General features: G+C 52.9%; 1 protein-coding gene across 3 annotated transcripts in view; it reads right to left on the reverse strand.

Moving 5' to 3' along the window:
* PRDM11 (PR/SET domain 11) overlaps window positions 1-12,900 on the reverse strand; it is an 82,152-nt gene extending 69,252 nt beyond the window's left edge. For all 3 annotated transcript variants that reach the window (XM_084894491.1, XM_084894487.1, XM_084894493.1), the window contains exon 1: window positions 12,518-12,900. The gene's annotated coding sequence lies outside the window, so the exon portion shown is untranslated. The remainder of the gene's footprint in view (window positions 1-12,517) is intronic.
* Window positions 12,901-27,365: the final 14,465 nt, after the last annotated feature.

Below are 27,365 nucleotides of genomic sequence, written 5' to 3' on the forward strand. Positions count from 1 at the left end.
CAATGCGTTGCCCCATCTAAGCCATGGGCGCTGAGCACTGAGAGAAGGAGGTGGCAACACGAAGCTCCAGAAACAGAGGACCTTCTGCGAATCTGGGAGCCCGGGGCTCAGCCAGAATGGAGCCAGTTGCTGGCCCCAGGGAGGAGCCGGGAAGGAAGTTGGCAGAGGGATTCTCCAGGCAGAGCGAAGGGCGGGCGCAGGAGCCAGGAGAGTGTCTGAAAGGGCAGTGGAGCCTTTTTTGGCCACTGTCCTGGGCCCAGGGCCAAGGTGCTCGAGGAGGGCAGGGAGCCGCTGGCAGGTGCCAGGAAGGAGTCTGGTTTCTACCTGAAACTGGGGGATTGGGCCCCTTGGAGCCAGGCCAGTGAGTCCTCACCTCACCGGTAGCCCAGGGAACTGGGGCAGGGACAGGCGACAGACCACACGGGGAATCACAGAGAGGAAGAGCAAAGCTCAGTCACCCAGAGAAGCTGACAGGCTGCCAGAGCAAAGGGCGTGGCCTTGGAGGGTTTGGTCTGGGAGGTAAGGTGGCCTGGGCCATGCAGAACAGGCTCAGGAGGTCCTCTGGGGAGAGGGATCCCTGAGAAGCCAGGAGGGCTACCTGGTGCTCACGGTGGAAGCACCAGGTCTGGGATGCTGCAGCAGCAGGACAAGCCCGGGAGGCGCTCAGCCGCCCCAGAGCAGCCCTATCCCACCGCAGGGAGACCTTGGGACGATGGCAAATAGTGAGTCCAGCGTGGGAGCAGCCATGGCAGAGAGCCCGGGAGGTCCAATCAAGGCCACTGTCAAAACCGAAGCACCGCCATGACGCTTGGCCCTAGAGCCTGCCCAGCCCCATCCCACGGCTCCCAGGCAGCTGGACTCCCCCTGAAAGGCAGCCAGCCAGCCAGGCCTGCTGTGTGGGGCCCAGCTGACAGGGAGCTGCAGGGAGGGAGGGAGCGAGTGGCTGAGCCACCCTCAACAGGGGCCCCCGAGGAGGAGGAGGCTGTAGGTGGGGCTGGCGGGAGAGGCGCTTCCCACAGCTCCCTCCCAGGCAGGCTGGCACTCTCCAAGGACTTGCGGCCACATGCAGGCCCGGGCACAGCGTGGTCTGTTCCCAGCAGCCCCAGGACAGGGCAGGTCGGCTCTTCTAGGGACAGGCAGTTGCACCGGAGCCAAGGACCATGGCAGCAGCTCCCCGACAGGGACTGTCTGCTCCCCTGAGCTGGCCCAGGTTAGGCCATAAGCCATTCCTCACCGCTCTGAACTAGAGTTCACTCCTCAAATGTGAGCCAAGGCCCCGGCCTGACAGGGGGATTGTACAGGAAGCAACTTTAGGCCATCGTCCCCGCTCACCTCCTACACGGACCCCACACAGTCACACACCAGTTCTCCCAGTGTTTGCCCAACCCCCCCCCCCAGCCTCAGTCTCAAACCTCAGTCCTCCCTCCTCCAGCTCATACTCCAGCGCATGCATGATTCTGGACGCCTAGGGGGTGGCCGGCACACCCACTCTGCGCACTGCACTGATTGCTTAGGGCAGTGGAGACGAGAGGATTCTCCCACGGCCAGCCAACCACACCACATGCCAACCCACTGGCCGGGACAGCCTGGGACGGCCTGCCACTCACACCGAAAATTGCCTGCCTATCCAGCCAGGACCGACTCACGGGGAAGCCAGGCTGACCAACGGGGCTGCCACCTCAGGAGGACGAGGAGCACCTTCCTGAAGGCTGATGACCAAAGGGAAACAACCCGCATGACCTCTGCATAGCTGTGATCTTAGCTCACGTCCGCTGCCTCCAGGAGAGTCTGTGCGTCTCCATCCCTCAGCCTGGCATTCCAGGCCTTCCCCATCGGGCCCAAATTTGCCTCTCCAGGGAGGTCTCCCCCACCTCTGTCTCCAAACACCTCAGGTCACTGGCCATTCCCCGAACCACGGGTGCCTCGTGTTGCCTGCCTCTGTACGTACTGTTCCCGGTGCCCAAAATGCCCTTCCCTCTGCTTATACCTGGCAAACTCCTATTCCTCCTCCAAGGTCCAGCTCCGCATCACTTCTGGGAAGCCTACCCTGTGCCCTCCCTCCCCCACCGCCCAGGGCAGAGTGACTAGCTTCCCTCCCCACCCTCCACATCCCCGAGCAAGTAGGGCACTTCCTACCTCCAATCACAATTAGGATCTGGGCCAGAGCTGCTCAAACTATTTGTGGTAAAGTGACTTTTTAAGTTTTCCGATCTGTTGCCAACAGATGCTTTTGTAAATTACAATAAAACATGAGGCAGCAATGTCAAGTTGCAATGTGAGTTTCTCAATGTTTACCCTCCATGTCCACGCCTATCCTGCTGCAGAGCAGGAAACACAGAGCTCACAGATGGGCAAGGCTCTGCAGACCACCCTCTCTGAGGCACAGGCAGGGCCCTACACCTGGGGTTCCCAGAGGAGCCTGGGTGCAGGGCCCATCAAGTCATGTGTTTATGTTTGGTCCTCCAGGGCCCAAGGGGGCGCTCCATCTACTGACCCAAAATGGTTTTGGAAGGTCCCAACAACCCTGGGACGTGGGCAGTACCTGCGCTAGGCAACCGCATTTTTTCAGGTGAGAACATAGCACAGAGGTTGACACCTGATGCCACAGCTGGCCAATGTTGTATCTCCTATGACCCAGCTTCACGAAGCTGACATTTAGAACTGCAAGTCCTCCAGTCTTCCCTCCCTCCCAGCTCAGGCTCCCAACTCCATTTCCCACGGGAGTAACAGAGAGGCAGCCCCATGCAGCTGTGAAGAACCCAGACTCCAGAATTAGACAGACTGGGTTCAAATCCCACCTCAGCCTTTCACGGAGCAGCATGTGAGTGCTTCCGGCAGGGCCCACGAACACCCCCAAGCCTCATTCAGGCTTGGCTGTTACTGATGTTTATAAAAGGCTGGGGGGTAGCTAAGCCAGGACCATTGCCCTGGATTCTTCCTTTCTGCTCACCTCCCCCCAAAATCCAGCCTCTTCTCTCTGAGGTAAATTCTTCCCTGGCCGCTAAACTTGCCGATTTCCTTTGAAGATTTCACCAACCTGTCCTCCCCTTCTCCAGACTAAGAGGCTTCTCCTTTCTCACCCCATCCCTGGGACACCTTGAACCTCTGATCCTCTTCACTTCCTCCCCTCCTTTCCCTACCCTCTCTCCCCACCTTCCCCCAACCCCACCCCAACCCGGCTTTTCCTCTGGAACATAGCTGGTCTGAGGAGGAATCATGAACCACCTTGGAAAATGCCACCCTGTTTGGGCCAGGGCATTGGAAGGACTGGGCTGTGAGGTCAGGCACGGCCCCAGAATGCAACCTCCACCCTCCCCACCGACCCACCCAGAGCCCACCCTCTCTGTACCCTGGGCCATGACAATGCGGAGTCCACCCCAGTTGGGTTTGCCCCAGAGGCTCACTCCCTTCTGGGCTGTGGTCCCTTGGGCTGCTCCCCAAGCCGCTCAGAGACTCCTGCCAGCCAGAGACTCCCAAGCCAGCCATCTCCACGCCCTGGACACCGGGCAGCAGGATGCCCACCTGGCCCTCGCCCCATCCCCTGGGGAAGCGTGAGATCGAGGAAGAAGCCCCTCTGGGAAAGCTGACATTGTGGGGGCAATTCCATATGTACTTGCTTGGTGACGTCCACACTAACCCAGCTCAGTTCTTGCCTGTGGGTCCCACTCTTGCCTGAACCCCACAAGCCTGGGAGAAGGAGCCACCCCTCCTCACCCCAAGTTCCTTCATATACGTTCCCCGGGGTGAACTCCTGCCACTGCAGATATTCAAGCAGTGGCTGGCCGGCCTCTCCGTTTGGAGGGTGGCGCATGGGACTGAGCCAAGCGCTCTCAGCAGTCCCCTTCCTGTTGTGATTTTAGGATGAGGCTGGATGCAGAGGAAGGGGTGCTAGGTTTGAGGTTAGAATTTTAGCTTGGTCACGCCCTAAGCTGTAGGACCTTAAGTGAGTCGCTTCCCCTCTCTGAGCCTCAGCTTTCTCAATTGTAAAATGGGGCTCATGAGAACTGACCTGCCCTTCTTGGTCTAACCACAGGGCATTTGGGAGGTGATGGTGGGAAGAGTGTCCTGGGTCCCCTTTTGGATCAGGTGGGGTGGGGAGGAGAGGGGGTGGAAGGGAAAAATCTAGAAGGCACGGAAGGCCCCAGAGGCCCAGTGCCTCCATTTGCAAATGGGGTTCCCAGCCCTCTGTGCCCACCTAGATACCAGGCTGATGCTGAGGAGTGGAATGGCCAGCAGCCTTCTGCCCTGTCCACCTCCACCCCAGCTCCCAGGGGCACTGCACTGGAGGCTCTCGGTCTGTCCGGACGTGCCTGCCAGTCCTCAGGCAGGGGAGAGGGTCCTGGAACCAGCACGCAAAGCAAACGCTTATAAATCAAAGCCTGTGTTTACAGCACCCAGGGGACCAGCTAGGAGTTGCTATGGAACCAGCAGGCGACTCCTTAGACTTCCTTTATAAACTTGGGTTCCTCAAGGTGATTGGAGAGATTAGATTTCGGCTGTGTGACGTAGAGCTGGTCCCTTAACCTTTCTGAACCTGAGTTTCCTTGTCCATACATGGAGATGGAGGCGAGCTCACGGGGCTGTCGTCAAGTGCCCTTGTGCTCAATGCATGTTCCTCTTAAACTCTGGGCCTGAAAACACGGAAGAAAAACATTCTCCCACAGAATGTAATGCAAAACTGACAATGCAGTCTCCTCTCCGTTTACAGAAACGGAAACTGAGGCACAGGCTTTAAACGCAAGCCCATGGGGTGTGGAAGTGTTTGAAGGTGTGGTCTGTTCTCTGTTCATCTTTGGGTAGAAAGATAGAAAGATAGAAAGATCTCTCTCTCTCTCTCTCTCTCTCTCTCTCTCTCTCTCTCTCTCTCTCTCTCTTTCTCTCTCTCTCTCTCTCCAGCAAGGGGTATAAGATACTTTCCATGTCCTGGAGCATTCACACCGGAGGAGGCAGCCCCAGAGCTGGCCCTATGCCACACATTGGTACTTGGGACTTCTTTATCGGGGAATCCATGAAACCAGCACTATTATCACCTCCTGCTTTCCAGACGAGGGAACTGGCAACCACAAGAGGGGCAGCCTCTTGCCCAGGTCTCCCAGCTGCCAAGTGACTGGACAGAACTGAGCCTGAGGCCCATGCCCCTCCCCCGACCAAAGCGCTGCCCCCACCAACTCACCCCCCGGGTCCCTCTCGCTTACCCACTCCCTGCCAAGAGGCTGGCCCAAGGCACTTTGCCAGGTCTTATCTGGGGGTGCCCTGGCTACTCAGAAACAGAAACCAGGCACACTAGGGAATCCGTGGCCCCAAGAACTGTGCTCTGATCCCACCCATCCTGAACCCCAATGTGGAGGGCTCCCAACCTCCCCTTTTGGAATGGCCACCAAGCCCTCTTCCTCCTCCTCATTCTCTCCTACCCTGATGACTGCAATAGCCTCCTAATGGGCCTCCCTGCCTCCAGCCTCACACCCAAGCCGCTGCTGCTGCTGCTGCTGCTGCTGCTGCTGACTTCTGGGACTTGGATCTCATCTCCCTGTGGGCTTTCTCTTCATAAAACCCTCTGTGGAACCTGCAGCCTCACCGACAGAATGTGAACTTTTCGGCAGAGCAGTCACGACATTTTACACCCTGGCTGGGGAAAAGCATCAGGGTTGGGCAGGAGGCTCAGGAGCCAGGCAGCTGGGGTTCGAATCCCAGCTATGTCGCTTACCAACTGGGACACCTTGGGCAAGTTATTCCACCTCCCTGAGCCTCAATTTCCTATTTCCCCTAAAGAATTGGGGGATAACAGTGCCCATAGCAGGCCTCTGCTGAGAAGAGTAAATGAGAAAATCCACGAAAAGCACTTTGCATGTAACAAATTCTTAATGGACTCATTCCACACATAGATGATGCCCTACTATGCGCTGTGCACTGCTCGCAGAGCAATGAATAAAACTGACAAAAATCCCAGCTCTCTAGGAACTTACATTATAATTAGGAGAGGGAGCCAAAGTAAATAAGTAAAATAGGGCATGTTATATGCGCTAGGTCCTAGGGAAGAAAAAAGCAGGGAAGTGGGTAAAAGGGTATGAGTTGCAATTTTAAACACAAAAGTGTCCACGAGAAGGTGGAGGTGAGGGAGCTTGCCATGGAGATAGCAGGTGAGATTGTTCTAGGGAGCGGGAATAGCCAATGCAAAGGTCCTGAGGAACGGTCAGGACTCGCGTGTTAGTCACATTATCATCATCATCATCATCATCATCATCATCACTGTTATTTCTCTTCCAGCCTCATCTCTTCCACTTATACACTCTCTCCAGCCAAATGAATGTTGAAAACCTCTTCAAGCCCTACTATGTGCCTCACCTTTGTACAAGCCATCACCCATGTTGGAATGCCTGTCCCATCTTTGCTTTCCAAATCCTACTCATCCTTCAGCAGAAAGGCCTCCTCCTCAGAGAAGCCTTCCTTGACTTACAAGTCCGTGGCCCTATCCCTGGCGTCCTTCTGCTATAGCCTGTACCTGCCTGGTTAACTGCCCGCCTCCCACGCGGGCCTGTGAGTTCTGTGAGGACGGTCTGGGTTCCGCACTGCTCCCCACGCCCAGCACGGTGCCTGGCCCAGGCTAAGCCCATGTGACTGACCACCTGGTGAATGAATGAAGGGCTGAGGGCACCCTGGCCTCCCTCTTACAAGGCATTAGCTGAGGGGCGCCACCACGAGGATGGCTGCACTGGGGGAGCACAGGCCTTTCCAACCCAGATACAGATCTGCAATAGGAAATGGGCTTTTTAAAAATAACAGCACATTTGTCTTTCTTCTTCGTTGTTTTTTTTTTTTTCCTTTCTGCATGGCTTATTTTTCCGGTGCAGCCCCTGGGCCAGCTGCAGGGAAGCCCTTCCCGGGCCCCATTCTGAGAACATGGGCTCTGGGGCCTCCAAGAATGCCAGGACCCCAGCAGAGGTGGAGGTGCTCCAGATGGTTCCAGACCACCCCCAGCATCAACGCCACCAGGCACCTCTGAGCTAGAAACCTCCCCTTGCTCAAACCCCAATGTTGGGGGTGGGGTGGGGGTTACCTTCTGGAAACTTGCTCTGCAGTGAGGGCTTTATAACCCAAGGTGACATTTCCAAAGGGACTTCTTGGTGGGTCTGCAGTTCTCTGCCCTCACTCTAAGAGGGCAATCCTAAGGAGGCGACATGGGCCTGCCGGGGTTCCAGTCCTGGCTCCCTCACTTCACCTCTTGGGGACACCAGTTTCCCCACCCGTGAAATGGAAGTACAAATCCATACCGCGCGGAGCTGCTCTCTGCACAGGGATGTGACATGCTTAGTACCACACCCGCACACTGTAAGTTTTCCATAAACATTAGCTGCCTTCGTCATCGTTATTCTCATCCCTGTCACCCCTGCATCTCCTATGGTGTGACCCTTCCCTGGATCACATTCCCTCCAGGTCAGCCTCAACGTTCCGTTAAACCTCACACTCTTGCCCTTCTGGAAATAAATTCCTCCTATACATCCCAGTAAAACGGTCCTTCCAGCTAGACTCGCCTGCCCATGCCCAGCTAGAAGCGGGGTCCATTAATCCTGTCCTTGGCCCCCAGGACAGAGTGTGCCCCCCGTCAATGCTCAGGGACCCTTCAGAAGGTATTGACGGAGCAGCTCATGTGCAGACCCTGGAAATGCAGCGGCATGCACAAGCCAACCCAAGCCCTGCACTGGCGGTTTATGATCTGATGAGAGAGAGGCTGCCAACCAATAATAAACGGGAAAGGGCCACTAAGATGAGTGCTAACAAAGAAGGGCCCATGGATCCATGAGAGCCTGTAATGGGGGGTTGACCTAATCAGGAAGGGCTTCCCTGAAGAGGTGATGCCGAAGTTGAAAGATGAAGAATGAGGCCTAAGCAGCAGAGTGGAATGCGTGGTCAGGATAGAGGACCACATGAGGAAAGTGCCAGGCGGAACATGACAAACACATGGGTGCAAGATGGTGTCCCTAGAGGGTCTTGAGGCAGCTTAAGGATTTCTGTCTCTCTCCGAACAGCAGTGGGAGTCCCCGGAGGTGTTTCTGGCAGGGGTTGACAGACTCAGGTTTGTCAAAAAGGTTACCCTGGCTGTGGAGGGTGAGACCGCCCAAGTCTGCGAGTACAGTTGATCATTGAAGAACGTGGGTTTAAAAATCCACATAGAGCCGAAACTGGTTTGGCTCAGTGGATAGAGCGTCGGCCTGCAGACTTAAGGGTCCCGGGTTCGATTCTGGTCAAGGGCATGTACCTTGGTTGCAGGCACATCCCCAGTGGGGGTGTGGAGGAGGCAGCTGATCGATGTTCCTCTATCATCGATGTTTCTAACTTTCTTTCCCTCTCCCTTCCTCTCTGTAAAAAATCAATAAAATATATATTTTTAAAAATCCACATGTAAGTAGACTCATGCAGTTCAAACCCATGTTGCTCAAGGGTCAGGTGTACCTGCCTCTGCCTGGAACACTTCTCTAGTGGCTGTGTCAGTCAGGGCAGACAAGATTAGGTTACGCTGCAGTAACAAACAAACCCCCAAATCTCAGCAGTTTAAAATAACAAAGGTTTAGTTTTCACTCATGTTGCATGTCCATCGTAGGACATGATGGGGATCCACTCACAGAGTGGTGCAGGAACCCAGGCTAGCAGAAGCAGCCAGCATTCCACCTACTACCAGTTGCCATGCCACAGGGAAAGAGCACTCCGGAGGGTCCATACCAGAAAGGAAGTGCTTTGGTCCAGAAATGACACATACCGCTATAGTTCTCAACTCACCGATCAGTCACGTGGCCCTACTCAAGCACAAGGGGACCTAGATTCAATCCTACCACGTTGCCTGGATGAACTGGAAATATTTATGGGAGAGCATGAACGACCACCACTCTCCCACCCCCTCTTGCTCTTTACCAACCTTAACTCATTCATTAGACCTCAGCCGTTTCCATATTCATGAAGGAGGGACCAGCTAGTACAGCGGGGAACAAGGCTTGGTGTGCAGAGATCCAAGGAGGAGGAAAGATGAGGCCAAGGAAAGGGCAGGAGCCAGATCACTCGGAGGCCTTTAGGTCATGGTTATAATTTGGTTCCTCATTTCAAAAGCCACTGGGCAGAGTTTTCAGTGCCATAAGCAGGATGTGGAGAGCCTGATGTAATCTTTGGAACGGACACTCTGACTGTGAAGCTGATGCTGAGATTGGCATGGGGGAGAGGTTGCAGTTGGGCAGTTGGGAGGATCCTGCTATTGTCCTGGGGAGAGACAGCAGTGACTTCACTAAGGAGCTGGGAGGAGGAGATGGAAAGAGGTGCACCGGATCTCTGTATAGACTTAAGTTCTCTAGATCTGGAGATGGAATGGATTGGGGTGGGGGGACAGAGGCATCAAGCTTTCTGCCTTGAGGACCAGTAGGATGGTGGTAGCCTTGGCCAAGATTAGAGCCCTCGGGGCGGTTTAGGGAGGAAGTTATGACTGCCTTGGACCCAAGGTGTTAGTCATGACTATGAGCTAGCCAAGAGGCAGGCGAAGGAGGCAGGTGAATAAGCAGCTATGACTCCTAACTCAGCCCGGTGGTCTTTGCTTCCTTCATACTGGCCAATAACCTAGAACCAGGAAGGAAACATACAGATGACAGAAGCCTTCTTGACATTGAGGAGAACAAATTTATGAAACACATCAACCCAAGGGGTCTAAAGGACAGAACTGTAACTCAGGTCAAAATAGTATATAAATGACTAGAGGCCTGGTGCACAAAATTTGTGCATGGGAAGGGGGTGTCCTTCAGCCCAGCCTGCACCCTCTCCAATCTGGGACCTCTTGAGGGATGTCCAACCGCCCATTTAGGATGTCTAAACGGGCAGTTGGACATTCCTTTTACAATCCAGGACTGCTGATTCCCAACTGCTCATCTGCCTCTGCCTGATTGATTGCCCCTAACCGCTTCTGCCTGCCAGCCTGATCACCCCCTAACCACTCCCCTGCCAGCCTGATCGATGTCTAACTGCTCCCCGGCCGTCCCAATTGCCCTTAACTGCCCTCCCCTGCAGGCCTGGTCTCCTCTAACAGTCCTCCCCTGCACGCCTGGTCCCCCCGCTCCCCCCAACTGTCCTCCCCTGAAGGCTTGGGTCCCCACCAATTGTTCTTCCATGCAAGCCTGGTCCCCCCTGAAATGCTCTCCCCTGCTGGCCTAGTTACACCTAACTGCCCTCCCCTGCAGGCCTGCCCCCCCCCCCAACTGTCCTTCCCTGAAGGCCTATTCTGCCCCAAACTGCCCTCCTCTGTAGGCCTGGTTACCCCTCCCCCCCCAATTGCCCTCCCCTGCTGTCCTGGTCCCCCCCTAAACAGTCCTCCCCTGCAGGCCTAGTCTCCCCCTGTCCAACTGCCCTTCCCTGCAGGCCTGGGTCCCCACCCCAAATGTCCTCCCCTGCAGGCCTTATCTCCCCCCCCCCCCAACTATCCTCCCCTGCAGGTCTGCTCCCCCCAACTGCCCTCCCTGCTGGCTGATCGCCCACAACTACCCTCCCCTGCAGGCCTGGGTCCTCCCCAACTGCCCTCCCTTGCTGATCTGGTCTGCCCCAACTGCACTCCTCTGCTGGCCTGGTCACCCCTAACTGCCCACAACTGCCCTCCCCTGCATGCCATCTTGTGGTGGCTATCTTGTGTTCCAATGGGGGCAGCCATCTTTGACCACATGGGAGCAGCCATCTTGTGTCATGGAGTGACGGTCAATTTACATATTACTCTTTTGTATTAGATAGTATGGTTGTGATGGCTGATCAAGGGCTCTTGGGACAACTGAGGGGAGAACTAGATCCTGCCCCAGCTGCTCCTTGGAGGCCCTGTTGGGTTGGAACTGGACGAACGTGGGTGGGACCTGCCTGACAACTCTGATATTCCCAGAATAGTATATTCGGCACTAATTCCAGGGAGAGAGAACAACGCTCCTTAAATCATGTGTCAGTCGTGCGCTAGGCATTTCATCTCTGCCATTTCATTTGATCTCACAGCTGCCTTGCCAGACAAGCTTTGTTGGCCCCATTTTAGGGATGGAGAAGCAAGGTTCAGAGAGGTCAGGTAACAGTACCAAGTCCGCAGTGGCAGTTATTAGGGGGAGGAAGAATTCCAACGGACAAGCCTCTTTCCATTAAACTAATGCAAGCTGCCAAGGCTGTATTCCCAGAAGGGAAGGCTTTCAGTCATGCGCCCAGAGTGCTCTGCTTGCTCACTTCTCAGAGTTGACGGGCAAAGATCATGCCCACTCCCCAGGGAAGGAGACCACAGCCTGTTCTTTCTGGTCCATGGATACCACCCCGCCTCCCAATACCTTCCTTCTCCTCAAGGAGAAATGTGGGCAAAGGCAAGCTTGGGTGCCACAGGCAGGATCCTCCATGGGAAGATTATTTTTGCCCCGGCACAGACAAAACCCCCAAAAGTTTATTGGGTTTCCAGGCATCAAGAACAATCTCTCCTACTTGTCTCCTGTCCCCGTGCACAAAGAACGAGGCGTGTTTCCTTTAAGCCGCTCTAAATTATATACTACAGCCTTTCTCCACATGAAGCAAACGTGTAAGAAGGAAAGAGAGGTTTAACATTTTTTTTCTCCAAGTCCCAGCCCATCTGGGGGGGGAGGAGGGTCTACAGCCCCAATCACACAACCCGTTTCAAGACACCAGCAACTTTCCAGCCAGCTCCGTCCAGCGCCCAAGACATTAGCATTCTTGCTGCAGCGACTTGCCTAGGGCATGCTGGCCTTGACCGGAGGAAGGTCATTGGCCTCTAAATTTCCGCAGTTTCTGCATAGGAGAGCACCTTGGGGATTAAGGGGATGGGGAGCGGGAGGAGGGAAAGGTGGAGGATGAAGGCTAGACTCCCTGAGAGATTTCCCGAACTAAGACATCCAATATATTAAGGAAACGGCCTCCGGCTTGGCCACGTCTAGCGGGAAATGGGCCGTGAGGGAAGAAGCTCCAGCACGTCCCGAAAGGCCGGAGCCCCGCACATCAGCCCAAAGCGCCCCTAGAAGTAGGCCAGCGGCCGCGGCCAGCCCTCCAGCCCTTGGCAAGCCCCGCCCCGCGCGCGTCGCCGGGTTCCCATTCGGTGCGCTGGGCCCGGGCCGCCGCTCCCATTGGTCGGCGGCCACGTCCGTCAGCGGGCGGCACGTCCGCGCACAGAAAAGGCTACATTGTAACAAGGCGGGCGAGCGCGGAGCTAGCGGGGAGGAAGGAGGCGGAGGGGCGGCCCCCGAATCCCGCAGCGGCGGCGGCGGCGGCGGCAGCGGCGGCAGGAACTACCTGCCGAGGGTTAACCCACCTCCGGGCCAGGGCGAGCCGCCGCCCCCCCTAACCCGGTCCGCACCCCCACGCCGCCCCGGCCCCCCGCTCCGCCAGCGCCCACCCCGGCCGCCCGGGCCCCCCGCCGCAGCCGCTCGCAGCCCCTGCACCGGCGGACCCCGCGCTCGCTGGCAAATTGCCGAGCGCTTTCCGAAGCCATTTTCAATGGCCACATTGGCTACCGGGGCTGACTCACCTTCCCGGGAATGCTGCGGCATCCGCGGGGCCCAGGTGGCGCGGCCGGCGGCCCGGCGGGCGGCTCGGCGGAGGCGGCGCGGCCCCGGCGGGCGGCCCCCGCGGCGGGAGCGGCCGCGCGGCGGGCGCGCTGGTCCCCGGCGAGGCAAAGTTTCAGCGCCAGCCTCGGCGCGGCGGCGGCGGCGACTCGCTGCTGCTCTCCTCCCCTTCTTTGACCACCATCTTATTAGTACAGGAAATGACATGGAAAACGGAAGAAAGCGGCGTTTGGGGCAGACGCGGACCCCCCAATTCAGGGGCCGGAGCGGGGACTCGGCAGCCGCGTCCCAGCCCGGCCCCGGAGACAACTCCCGGCGGAGCCCCCGCGGCCCCCGCCCGCCCGCGCGCCGCCAGGAGGGGGGGGACCTTCTAGCTCCTCGAACCCAAAAAAGAGAGGGCAGAGTCTTATAATCCAGCCCGCGGAGAAATCGAGAAAAAATAAAAATAAAAAGATGAAAAAAAGAGAAAAGGTTAAAAGAACTTTTCAACTGGGATACTTTCTCTCCCTTTTTTTATTTTTTGGTCGGAATTAAAAGTTCTAGAATTTTAAAAAGTCATTCCGTCGGGTGGGGGGTGGCTCCCAGGCTCTCCAGGACCGGTCGCTGCCCATTTTGAACCCAATAGTCAGGGGGGTTAAAAGCGTTTATATTTTTAACCCTTTCGAAGCCCCGCCGCCCACCGCAGGCCCCCCTCCTGGGCCCGTTAACCCTTTGAATTCCCTGCAGTTTGGAGATATAAACAAGTAAAAAGACGTCCTCCTGGAGGCTGAGGGCAAGGGTTTGGGGGCTCGTTTCAAATACTAACTATCTACATGGGGCTGCGGTTTGCCAGTCGCGAAAGGCACGTGTTCTTCGGACAGAAATGTGTCCTCGGGATCGAGATTCTGAGAACCGGGCGAGCTGGTCCCTTGGCTGGTTCGGAAACGATGCTTGAGCTGCGCTCACTGACTCGTTTCCTCGGTTTCTCCATCTGCGAAATGGGATTCAGCATCAGAGAGACTGAAGGTTGAGAAGGACACACGAGGGGATTTTCATAAAGACAACGTGCTTAAAAAGTCAGAAAATGGCCACATCACTGGAGATTCACTTCCCATTTGCTCTAAAATAGGGGTGTCGAACTCAATCAGAGAAGGGACCAAAATCTAAAATCCAGCCTAAATCGCAGGCCGAATGGTTTACTGAACAGTCATAAACTGACAATGTCATAAACTGACAGCAGAGTGCAGTGATGATAGCGCGGTGCGGGCCACATTGCAAGGCCTGGCGGGCTGGATTTGGCCCGAGGGCCTTGTGTTTGACACATGTGCAACAAGAACGGTGTTTGTTGCATCAATTAATGCCCCCTTCTAAAACCTCAACAGGAGGAATTTCACTCAGGACTTAGTGCCTGGAAAAAAACGAATATGAAAACCAATTGCATCTCTCTCGAGGAACTGGCAAACATCTCCCTCGCTAATAAGAAGAGCTCCGTAACTGATCAGATTTTCCTTTTTGCACGGGCTGCCAGGAAGCTCGGGGCCAAATCCCACCCCCATTCCCAACAACGTTGGCAGTTGCTTCCTCCTCGTTTCTCCCTTCCCACTTCTAATCCTACTGACTCCACCTTGATTTCTCTGCCTTTTATTAAAGATATTCCCCCTTTTTTTTTAATTGCAAGAAATAAATGTTTACAATAAATTCACATTTGGAGGAGTTGTTGAAGGGACCGGGATTCCATGGGTCTTCTGGTAAGCCAGGCACAGTTCTGTTCTGGTCTGGTCTTGTCCACTTGCTCGGCAGCTGAGGGATCCCTCTCTTGGAAAGAAAGAGGGGCTGGCCTCAGACCAAGGGATTCCTCACCCAGCTGCCGACGACAGCTAAGATCAAATGCCCTGGGTCAGCTCATCACTGCTATTTTTGCTCTACGGACAAGCAGCTTGCCTCTCTGTCTTCTGCCTGCTCCCCAGAAAGCACAAACCACCCCCCCTCTATTCCCCGAAAGTATCCCCGATCAGTTTCTCCTGCTGAAGCATAGCCCCTCTTTCTACATAAGCCACTGCCACTTACACACTGCTTACCATGCGCCCAGCAAGGAGGTGATGGGGGGTGGAGGAAGGGGACAGTAGGATGGGGGTGAAGGAGCAACTTTATTTTTTAAACAAAGCAGCTTTAATTTTCATTTTATTTTTGTAAGTTTATTTCTAATATATTTTTTATTGATTTCAAAGATGAAGGGAGAGGGAGAGGGAGATAGAAACATCAATGAGAGAATCATGGATCGGCCGCCTCCTGCATGCCCGACACTGGGGATCAAGCCCACAACCTGGGTATGTGCTCTGACCGGGAATCAAACCAGCAACCTTCTGGTTCAGAGGCTGAGGCTCAAAAACTGAGCCACGCCAGTAGGGCAAGGAGCCGCTTTAGATCATGAGGACAAGGAAGGCCTCTCTGAGGAAGTGGCGTTTCGGTGGGAGTACTCACAGGTTCAAAGGAGCCAGCCCCACCAAGAGTTGAGTGGAAGAGTTCTTTGGCCGGTGACACAGCCGGTGCAAAGGCTCCGAGGCAGCGCCTCGCTGGGCTCATTGAATGAGGAGGCAGAAGGCCAGTGTGCCCAGAGGGGAGAGCGGACAGGGAGCCAGGAAGTGCAGAAGGGGTGGGTCTGAGCCATGCTTTCCCACGCTTTAGCATTATTTGAAATGCAATGGAAGCCACTGGCCCCTTCACAGCCAGGGAGATGAGCAGGGCCTGATAATACGTTTTCACACAACCACCCTGCCCCTGTGGGGCTTCTGACATTTACCAGTGCCAGGTGAGGAGACAGGCATGTGCGGAAACCATCTTACTACATAAGATGCGGACATGTCTCTTTTCCCCCGGCTGCCCAGCATCTGGTGCCCCTTTCAGTGATGAGGAAACTTCTCGCCTTCTGAGCCTTGAGGAGAAGCAGGGTGTGCCCTCCTTTATGCCCATGAGAGAAGCCAAAACCGCTAGTAACTCCCATTCCCAGTGCTATAGGCTAGAGGTTTGCCCCCAGCCCCAAAACTCATTTGTTGAAACCTAATCCCGATGAGATGGTATTAGGAGGTGGGACTTTGGGGAGGTGGTTAAAGCATGAGGTTGGGGGCCTTGTGAATGGGATCCCCTTATAGGAGACCCCCCCCCCAAGAGCTCTCTGGCCCCTCTCTACCATATAAGGACACAAAAGACAGCCGGCTAGGAACCAGGAATTCTGGAGTCCTCCCCAGACACTCATCTGCCTGTACCTTGATCTCAGACTTTCAGCCCCAACAGCAGTGAGAGATCATGTTCTTGTTTTGAAGCAGCCTGGGAGGGCTAAGACAGGCAGCCTCCCTGTGTGTAAGGCACAGGTACATGATAGAGGCTCAGCCAATCAGATGCATCCCCCTGACTTTGAATTGGGAGCTAGTGACACAGAGGCATGGACCATGGGCAGTCCTTCCTGGTGAGAGCGGGGATGGGTAGGCAGTTCTCAGCGCAGGGCTGCCCGTGGCTGGATGCAGCAGAGCTGGGGGATGGGTGGTGAAAGCTATAGTCCCCGCTGGTCAGTGTTGGCAGCGTCCTCACTGCACTGGCCTTGTGGCATGATCTTGGCCGTGGTTTGGGCTCTGTGCACCCCTCCCCCCAACCTGGTTCTCCAGCCTTTCAGAGGGTCATGAGCTACCTGGATTCCTTTCTATATGTTCCTTGTCTGATTAAATGAATGCACTAATTATCTATTTCTGCAAAACAAATGATCTCCCCACCCCCCACCCCCAACTTAGCAGGTGGAGATTATAAACACCTATTGTCTCACAGTTTGGGTGAGTCGGGAATTCTGGGAGCCCCTTAGCTGGGTATTTCTGGTTCAGAATCTGTCATGAGGTTAATCAAGCTGTCAGTGGGGCTGCAGTCATCTGAAGGCTTGCCTGGGGCTAGAGGCTCTACTCCCAGATTCTCTCCATGTAGGGTAACTAACCATCCAAGTTGGCCCAGGAGTGAAGGGGTTCCCAAGACACAGACTTTCAGCTTTAAAACCAGGCAAACCAGGTCAGTTGGTTGCCCTGTTCGTGTGGCTGTCGCTGTGGGCAAAGAAGCCTCAGATCCTTGTAGGCATAGCAATAGGGATGCTCATGACATGCCAGTTGATTTCCTTTAAAGTGGATGGAGAGAGAGAGAGGGGGAGAGAGAGAGAGAAGAGAGAGAGAGAGAGAGAGAGAGAGAGAGAGAGAGAGAGAGAGAGAGAGAGAGAGAGAAAGAGAGAGAGAGAGAGAGAGAGAGGAGCAAGCTGCATTCTTTTTTTAACCTCATCTCAAAGTGACGTACTATCCCTTCTGCCACACTCTACTGGTCACACAGACCAACCCTTGTGCTGTGTGTCGGGACTATAGGAGGCTTGTGACTGAAATCAGCCAGAGTTATGTCTGTTGCTTGCGGCATTAAGACCTAGGAAGTTATGTGATGTGTAGAAGGCTGCACAGCTATTCTCCAGAATTCCCAGCAGTAGACACAGCCAGGGAACAGGCAGAAGGAACCCCTGGCTCTCAAGTGAGGCCAGGTCGGGAGCTGGCCTTGCTCACCGCCCTTGGTCACAGAGAAGCTGGACACATGACCTTAGTGCTGCTTCCAGACTCTGGAGGACTCCCTCCATCTTAAGGGACCTCGGCAGTGGAAGGTGTTGGAACCAGTGACTTCTTCCTAAGTCTCAGTCTCCTCATCTGGAAATCAGGGTGGGAATGTGAGATTCAATCATCATTCAAACTAGGAAATGTGTGTGTAGTGTTGTTCTTTTCTTCTTGTCCATGGAGGGAGAACTGGAGATGGAGAAGATAGAGAGAGGGACTGTTTTCCAGCCCCAGAAACTCCAGGATAAGACTCCTGAATGCCACACATTCCTAAACCTGCAGGACCCCATGCTGATGAGGGAGAAAATTCAGGAATGCTGGGTGGAACCACAAGGAGGCCCACTTCAGCTCCAGGGGGAAAAGTTGCCTAAGAAACAGAGCCCCTTCTCCCCTCCACTCTGCTTCCCAACACAAGGGACTCCCCTGCAAATGGTGAGCGTCCTGTGTCCCACTGGGGTTATGTAAGTAGACTTTACTTTTTAAACAGTTTTGGATTTTTAGAAAAACTGTGAAGATATTACAGAGAGTTCCCATACACGTCACACCCAGTTCCCCTATTTTTAACCTTACATTAGTGGTACGTTGGTGATAATCAATGAATCAATATGAATCTATTATTATTATCTAAAGTCCATCACTTATTCAGATTTCCCAATTGTTTGCCTAAAGTCGTTTTTTGTTATCTCCCCCCCTCCCCCGTCCCCCATCCGGCCCTCTAGCTCATTAGTCAGTGTGTCCCCTCGGGCCCTTGGCCGTGACCGTGACCAGACTGTCCTTTTCATGACCTCGGTTTTGAGGAGTACTGCTCACGTGCCTTCTCGAATGCCCCTCTGTTGTCGTTCATCTAATGGTTTTGACCAGGGCTATGGATTTCGGGAAGGACGCTATGGAGATTTTGCTGGGATGCCATTAAATGCACGGGATAATTCGAGGGGCACTGACTTTTCCACAATATCAAGGATCCTTCAGGATGTGGTACGCTTCTGCCTGCATTCACGCCTTCGCTTACCATCTTCAGCGAAGTGTTACAGTTTCCTTCTTGCGGACCTTGCTATTTGTTGTTAGGTTTATTTCAAAGTATTGTATAGCTTTTGCTGCTATTGTGAATAGGATCTGTTTCAATTACATTTCTCTTCTATATTGTCCTTGCTGTTATATTGGAGAGCTATTGATGATTATAAGTTTATATTCTGATTAGCTATCTTACTGTTTGTAATAGTTCTGAGTTGATTCTCTTGAACTTTTTTGATAGACAAGAGTAGCTCATGCAAATAATTTGCCTCTTCCTTTTAAATATTTGTGAATCTTCATTAATTTTCCACTATTATTGCATTAGTTAGAAGCTCCAATAAAATGGCGATTAGGATGGAGATGACAGCAGGAATCTTTTTATTGTTAGTGATGCCAGCTTTTAGCAGGTTTTTATATATTCGCTGTAGGTTTTAATCATATCTTTCTTATATATTTGGAAATGTCCTTCTATTTCAGTGGGAGCTTATATTAGGAATAAAAGTTGAAATTTATCAATGCCTCTTTTGCCATCTTTCAGAATCAGCACCTGTTTTTCCACATTAACTTCTGAATGCAATAATTAACGCTCTGTTTTGTTTCCCTGCAGGGTGTCAATCTGCTTCCTGGCCCAGATACCTTGAAGGGGAACCTCTGTTTCAGCCTTTGCCCTCTGCAGCTGGGGTGAAGCTCACCTAAGACTCCCCAAGCTTCTGCCACCCTCCAAGAGCAAGGCACACACATGGAAATCAAGTAGTAAAAATGGGCTGGAATTCAGAGGGGATGCTGTCTGTCTGTCTGGCATCTCCAGATCTCCAAGGAGGGGCTCTGCACAGCTGTCACTTAGACTTCTAGGGAGAGGGTGCTGATTGGCTGCTGACTTCTAGGGAGAGGGCACTGATTGGCTGGTAATGGCATCTCAGGACCCTGACCCATATGGAAAGTGCTAGAATCTCCAAGGGATGCAGTGAGGCTTGTTGTGAGTCTGCTGAAGGAAGCTGAGAATAGGAATGATGTCCACTGCAACTGATTGTTACTACCAAGGTCAAGAGCCATTGCTAGGGTTATACTGACAGGAATGGACTCAAGCAAGAAGGACCAAGTCCCTTCTCCCCATCTCTTGCCTTGTGTTCTCCTTCTAGTCACCCTCAAATGGCAGAGAGCCAGCTGGCAAGCGAGAGACGAACTTTCAGAGTAAACCCCGGTATTGCAGAGCAGGGCACAGAAGAGGGGGCATGGAAATGTCTCAAAGGGGGAGATACATGGTCCTTAACATTCATTGTTTCCCGCTATGGGGTAGCAGTCACAATGTTCACTGTGGGTGATGGATGATATTAATGCTCCTCAGGTTGAGTCACAGTTTCACCTACTCTGGAATCTAAAGACTAAACTGTTCATCAACAATCCTTTGACAAAATCACCAGGGGAAAGGAGGATAGTGAAGAAAAGAAATGTGTAATATATACAAATATAAAATATACACACATGATAAGCAAGAAGAAAATACACATCGGTGCAACCCTCCTTGCTTCCCTACTGGTCACCAGGCCATAACTGATTTTCACAACTTCTTTCTACTATTCATGCCAAGTTCCATTTTCCTTCAGCCAAAACCTTGGTTTGGTTGGGGTGACCCAGATCTTCGTTTCTCAAGAGTCTGGTTTTCCAGTGGTCCAGCCTTGTGTGGTTGCTGTAGCTTTACATTTGGGGACATGGAAGAATTAAGAGGTGCCCCCAGACAGTCCTCTGGGTTTTAGACAGAGTGCATCTATTGTAGAGTAGCAGCCCAGTTTGTGGATCAGTTACTCCAGACAATAGAAGAACCTCCTCTTGTGACTGTTGGTTCACGGCAGGAGGAACCCAGAGTCCCCAGTCCTACTGACTAAGCCGAGTGGGCCCGTTGCCGTGTTCCAGGGTGGGAGGGTTTCTCCATGGGGAGCAAAGATTTCCAAATTAGCAGAGTTCGAAGTTGTGGGGACGAGATGCAAAAATCCTGTAAGTGGTTATTAGCCAATAGGGAGAGAAGGCACGCCCACTCTGTGTGTCCTGGCCGTTATTGTGGATAGGAGAGGAATAATGCTGAGTCTTCCTATGGCCATTCCACTTTCCAGGTAGGCCACCTGCTTCCAGGCGATGGAATACTTGGTAAAACTAGTGATTGCCATGGGCCCAAGTCCATTGTTGCTAGTTTGTTATGAAATTAGTATATTGGTCAGAAGCAACTTTGATTAGAATATCATGATGACAAGGTTGCATCAGTGCAGAGATGACAGAAATAGTGTAGACGGTGATTTAACCAAAACCAGGGTGAGGCAGGGGAGAGAAAGTGTGTGCATGTATTTCGGGGAGGGGGAGTTTGGGGTTCATAGTGAGTCCAAGACGATGTCTACAGTGAAGAAATCAAGGACTGGTATTATACGCAGGTCATTTGGAAATGTGGAGATGAAACAGCAGAGGTTCTGCAAATAGGAAAAAGAATCTTAGTCTTAGAGTCTGGAGAGCTGATCCTCATTTCCCAGATTCCTGCTGCCTAAGGAGCAGGATGGTTTCTGGGCAAATCAGAAAAAGGCTCCTCCTCCTTGTAATACTATACTTCCCTCTGCTGGAGAACTGGAGTAATAACACTACAGACATGGAGTATCTTAAAGGTGTCTTCTGGGTTATGCAGTGCCTGGATTATGAAGCCGCCAGTGCAGCTGTTGGGCAGTCACCAATCTGGCACTCTGATGGAACCCTTTGTCTTTGAGCTGTTAGGTGAGGTCATTGTGTCGGGGTGGCCAGAGCAGAGTGGCCTGTCCTCCTTCTGAGGGCCATCACCACAAGTCACAGAAGCACCCTTTGGCTGTACCTGCCTGCTAGATGCTTGGGTTTCAGGGGCTCCATCTGTGACATGCAGAGAAGAAATTCCCAGAAATCTATACTGTGCACTTGACTTCCTTATCTTAATGCTCCGGCCGTACTCATTTCTGTCCACTGCACACAGTTGAACATTTCCTTGGTGAACTCAGGCAGGGTTGGGGGTGAGCTGTGAGGAAGTCAGATCTCTGCAAGTACATTTTACTCGGCCTGAACTTTTCCACTCCAACCCTTGGCCTCCACGTCTTGGCTCTGGTCTCAGAAGCATCTTTCGTGGGTGAGACGTTGTCCCACTAGAAAGGGGATGGGAAATTCTTTGTGCTAAACTCAGCATTGCCAAGATTTTACAATCTGCCGCTCCCACGGGTGTTTGCACGCAAAGAACATAGACCACAGCAGTAATGGAGAGATTCAGACTAGGGTTACTTTGAGTCATTTTGAGTCACTGAGTTTTCCTGTTTGCTAGAATCCTGATGTGTGGGTGGCCAAGTACCACACCTCTGCCGAGGACAGGTATCACAGAGCCAGGCACCCACCTGCCCTCCCCCTGTGCCTCCAGCTGAGAGAGGAGTGGTGACTTTTACAGTCCTGGTCACTGGAGCAAGGAAATGACACCCTTGGACAGGGCTTAGAGAGTGTTGTAGGGTTAAAGTCTCAGAAAGGGAGCAACTTTATAAGATAAACTAGAGGCCTGATGCATTAAATTCCTGCATGGGTAGGGTCCCTAGACCTGGCAAGCAATCAGGGCCAATCTGTGGGGCGACTGGTGGGGCTGTTGGGGGGGGGGGCTGCTCCCCACTGGCATCCGCCTTGACTGGACTAGGGCCTGCAGGCTGGAGGCAGCTCCTGCATTGAGTGTCTGCCCCGGGGTGGTCAATGTGCATCATAGTGACTGGTCATTCCTCCGTTCAGTTGATTTGCATATTAGGCTTTTATTATATAGGATGGTCAACTCCTCCCCATCTAGTGCCTCAATCCCTCTACATTTTTTCTACAAGAAGATTATCAGTTTATGCTTACATGCCTCCAAGGTCAGGGAGCTCACTATCTGATAAAGTAGATCCTCCTGTCTCTGGAAGGATATGACTCAGAAAGTACTTCCATCCCATCCTTCTCCTGCCTCGTCCCATCTCCTACATCTCAGTCTGGGTTCTGGCCCATGAACCCTGCTCCCCATGATGGCCTCCACATATTTGCAGGTGCCCCAGAGTGTTCTCCTCTCTAGGGAACGTTGATTGATTAGGACTCTTGTGGCTGCAAATGACAAAGCTCAGCTCTTACTAGCTTAGGCAAAGCAAGAGAAATTTATGGGCACCTTGGGATAGCCAGGGTTCTGCAGGTTCCAAGAGAGTCAATGATGTCATCAGGGTGCTGCTGTGTCCTTTGTCCCTGGCTGTGCTGCTTTCCTTCATAGGCAGGTGAATGATGGGCCCTGGCACTGCCAAGCCTCTGTCCTCCCTGAGCAGAGTCTGTCTCTCGTGATAGCCCCAAGGCACAGGTTAGGATTAACTACAGTTCAGAGGGACCACAACTAGAGGTGGCTCAAGAAGGGTGTCTGTGCACAGGTCAGAGGTGAAAGGCCAGGGATCTAGTCTACCCAAAGGTGGAGGCCAACATTTTTCAAATTTCCAGCTGCCCAGAGGTCCATGGCACTGAGCTGGAGGATGAGCCGATTATCTTCCTGGAGAGTCCATTTTCTTCAGTGGAAGTAATTTCAAGCACTATTTTTAGATTTAAACAAAAAACAGAAACCTCATGGAGCGGAATACAGAATCTGAATGTAATTTTGAGACAAAACCCAAGACTTCAAAGAAATTTCACACTTGTGCCAGCTGCCTGGCCTGCTGGGTAAACATGTTCATTCTTGCATTAGCAGACATTTTGGGGGTAAGATGAGAAAGTGCTGGAGTGAGGTCCTGGGCACCACAGTCGAGGGGTGCTGGGCCTGGGTCTCCACATAGCTGCAGGGGAGGCCTGTGAGGAGACGGGTCCAAGGGGGCAGAGACAGCTGCCCCTAATGTTGTCTTTTCATTGAACTACCAGTATAACTTACATAAACTGCACAAGTGTTATGTGTACAGCTCAATGGTTTTTTACAACCGTGTAACCACCACCGTTTACAGATCATTTTCAGAGCCCTTCAATCAAAACTCACCAAAGGTAACACTATAAGGATGGGTTTATTTATACCCATTTTACAGATGAGTAAACTCAGGCTCAAGGGAGGGCTGTGCATAGCAGCTAAGGGGTGTCTCTTACCAAAGTACATGGTGGTGCACAGAGGCTATAAAACAGTATTTCTTCTTTCCCGTCTCACCCCTCCTCTCACTTTCCTCATCCTACACAGCTCCCACCCCAGACACTTCTTAAGGGCCCCTGTTACTATTTTGTAGATTTACCACCAGATGGAGCCAAAGGACCTGGGATCTAAGGACCTGGAGGCCTTGGGCCTGGACAGTGGTCAGGGTTTCCTGGCTTCAGCGGGGAGGCAAGGGGAATTCGTGGATGTTCATCCTGGGCCCTGCCCAGCTGACATGGCAGAGGTGACCCCATCCCAGGCCCTAGACCAATGACCCCCAGACAGACAAAAAGGTAGAAATGCAGACTGGGGCTCAGACTGAGATAAACCCTGGGCTAGGAGCAAAGAAACCTGGGTTCTGGTGTTACCGGTCACATGCTCTCTGAGTCCCCTACCTGCCCAACCTCAGTGAGCAGTCTTCCTCACCTACTAGGTAAACTCAGCCCCACCTCCGTCCCTTTGCATGTGTTATTCTCTTCACCTGGCATACTCTCCCCTCCACAGTCTGCCCAGCCGTCAGCCAGCATAAGAAGCCCAGCTCAATGCCACCCTCCCCATGCCTCCTGGCGCCCCCACCCCTCCCCCCACAAGGAAGGCTTCCCTGACTGAGCACTCACTGAATTGATTATCTCGGCTGCCCAATGGTTCAGTGAGAGGGAGACTCCTGTCCAGGCTGCTGTGTCTTCTATCCCTCTTCCTGGGGCTACTGGATCACAGCAGGCGGTGAGCCTGCCTGGGCCCCAACTCGGGGCCTCACCTTATGCCAGCCCCGGGACCGTTGAGAGGCTGGGCTTGTGTCCTCCCTCTGTGTCCAGACCCTGGAAAGTCAACCTCCCGGAAGGCAGGTCAGGAAGGGCCATCAGAGCTCATTCATCACACAGTGGCCCAGGTCATGAAGCGCCTTGACCACAGGCCTTGGCTCTGTCGGGCTTTGGGTCTGCAGCTCAGGGCTCCCTAGAAGGCCTTACAGGAGGCTGCCCAACTCTAAGGACCCAGCCACACCCTCTCCTTGGTTGGAAACTCCTCGCCAGCCCCCTCCTCTGACGGAGCAGGTACACCAAGGACTACTCTCAGGCAGCAGGTACCTGTAGGGCAGTGGGGAAAGGAGCCTGGAAGAGCTGCCTTCCCAGGAAAAGTCTGTGGGACTTTCCACACCATAAAGCCCTAGCAAACTGCACCTCTGTTGGAAGATGCTGGAGCTGTTAGGTGCCCAGGGTTTAGAGTCAGACACTGGGCTTCAAATTCCTTCTCTACCACTTATCATTGGCATGACCTTGGCCGAATCCTTAACTTCAGAAGTCTCTTAGCCTGAGAAATGGAGGAGACACAGGTCTTAACTGTTTCCTTTCCCAGTGGTTGTGCATTCAGTGACGAAGCACATGCACAACTTGCAGTGCAGGTCTGGCTGCAGAAGTCTCATGAGCTCAGTCCCAGGGAGAGGGCTCACCTGCCCACTTAGAGGGACAGTATGTGGGAGGCCTGGGTGCTGATGAGCTGATGGTCATGCAAATGCTCTCCGTGATGTCACTGCATGTAGATCTGGGGAGGAGAGGGCCTCTGCTTAGAGCCATCTCGCCTGGCAATCAACAGCAGCAGGTGCCCAGCACCTGTGGGTGTGGCCTGCCCAGGAAGGGGAGGGAAGAGAAGGAAGGCTAACGGGGAGGACAGGAGAGCTCTGGGCTGCCAGTCGGGAGATAGGGGTTAAGCGTGAGCAGGAAGATAATAAACTATTTGAGCAGGTTGGGAAAAGCCAACAGGAGTTTTTTTCATCTGTGACATAGGACTGGCCCCTCTGCCTATTTTTCTCATAGGGTGGGAGTGAGGATCGGGTAAGCTGATGGATAGGATAGGGTTCTGGAAGGTTCTGGAAATGCAAGGCACAGCAAGGTCTTTCAGTCTTCTGGATCTTAGGGGAAATTTGTCAACCGGTATAGCTGAGGGCTTGCTCTTTTGATTATTCACATTTTCTAATTTTATTTTAGCCTCTGGATGAAAATGTTTTGTTTTTTTTTTATGTGACCTATTTCCATACTTTATTAAATAGAGTATCCTTCGTGTAAGTTGTATTGATTCTTGTGAAATCTACCTCTTGATGCTGCTTGTTAGGGCTTTTTAAGAAAGGTTTTGGTTTCCTAATGTCAGCTGTCCTTTCTCCCTGCTACCTGGGTATCTGCCTCAGCCATTCTCCATCCTGTAAAACTTTCCTCTTCAATCTGCTTTGTATGTAAAGTACAGCTAGCTGGGTCCTGAGCAAGGGGGGTTTGTGAGTCAAATGCAAGAGCTATAAAGTGGGCAGCCTATGGCATGGCTTTCTCACTCCCAGTCTTGGCTATGGACCCAGGAGATGGGCGACCAGAGCCGTTGGTCTTAATCCAAGGTCATGCCTTCCTCAAGGACTCCCGAAGTCAAACCCCCTGCTCTATTGCTTCACCCCAGCCCCTCCTTATCCTCCATCACCTGGCATTCTTCAGCAGCCCCATCAGCTGTTACCGATGGCCATGTCTAGACCATCCCAAAGCACTGTCACCACTTTCCAAAGGACTTATCTCTTCCATTTCCTTCGATGCTTGAAACCTTTTGGTATCTCTGCAGTGCTTCAGAATAAAGCCCAAACTCCCTTGTTTAATATAACACTTCCCAAGGTCCCATCCTTGGGGACCCTTCTGGCCTCTCCTTCCACTGCCACCCCATCCCCACACCCTTTGCGGTAGCCACGAGGAACCGATATGAGATGCTATATTTCTCGGGCTTCCCATGAGATATTCTCTCTCTCCTGTCCCTACTTCCTCACCTGGGAAAATTTAGCCCAGGTGTCACCTCCTCCAGGAATTCTCCATCACCCTCTTCTAGGCTGATCCAAGTGCCCCCCCCCCCCTCCATGCCTCACAGTCTGTGGCAGGATTCTGGAGCCTGACCACCTGGGTGCAAATCTCAGCCTTGCCTCTTCAACCCCGAGTGACCTGGGGCCCGTCAGCTGACTTGGTTTAACCATCTGTAAAATGGGACTAAACACAGTAGCCAGGTCATTATGTGTCAAGCTCCTAGGGCCATGCCTGGCATACGATCACCCAATTAGTGTGAGTCATTTTGCTTCATTACTGATTTCCCATCTCCCCCACTAACCCTAAGCTTTTCAAAGGTTGGCCCAGTCTTCATTCATCTGTAGGCTTCCTTCCTGGTGCTTGTGCAGAACCAGGCTCACAGCAGCTGCGCAATGACAACCAACTGTGTGAATGGAAGTCAAGTCCAACATTGGCAGGAAGGGTCCTTCTGCAGCATGAATGAACGCCCGGCACTGTGTGTTGAGTGTTCCCTGCATGTCAATCTTCTCCCAGAACCAGATGGTAAGGCCCCAAGTGGAGGGGAGCAAAGCTGTTCCTTTCATGGGCCGTGGTGCCAGGCACTGTGTCTGGTACACTGAGGCCTGGGTGGGAACCTAGAAGGGGAGCCCGGGAGCTATCCGTGGTGCTGAAGAGAATTGAGCCGTGACTAATTCCCCTCCCCGAGATGGATGTTGGGAAGTAGAGAGGGATTTGCTTCAGGGAAGCCAGGAATGGGTTTTTCATTTCCAGATCTCAGCCAGCACATTTTGTTCTGACATTTCCCTGGCACTCTGACAATGATGTGATGTTGCCTGCACAGCTCTTTCCCCAGCCTCCCAAATTTCTTGGGGAACTGTCATATGCCCACCATCCTCTCCTGCCTGCAGGCACCTCCAGACTTCGGTGCATTGCCCAGAGACCGGGTTTAAAGACTGGAACACAGCTGTCCTTTCATAGAGATGCCTCAGGATTTCCGAACTGGAAGAGACACCTAGACTGATCAGTTTACATAAAGGGAAACTGAGGTCAGCCAGGTGAAGGGATTGGTTTAAGGTGACATGGCCAGGAGAGGAGAGGATTCTGGATAGAGGATGCTCTTCAAATTCATGATATATTGATATGTTATGACACCAGGATGCTTCAGTCAGCGGTCTGGGGTCACCCACAAGATGGAGGTCAAGGTATTGGGAATATTCTTGATTAAACCCTAAAACCAAGTCCCCTT

Source organism: Pipistrellus hanaki, assembly GCF_964339955.1.
Source record: "Pipistrellus hanaki genome assembly, chromosome: 9".
In the NCBI taxonomy this organism is placed as follows: Eukaryota; Metazoa; Chordata; class Mammalia; order Chiroptera; family Vespertilionidae; genus Pipistrellus; species Pipistrellus hanaki.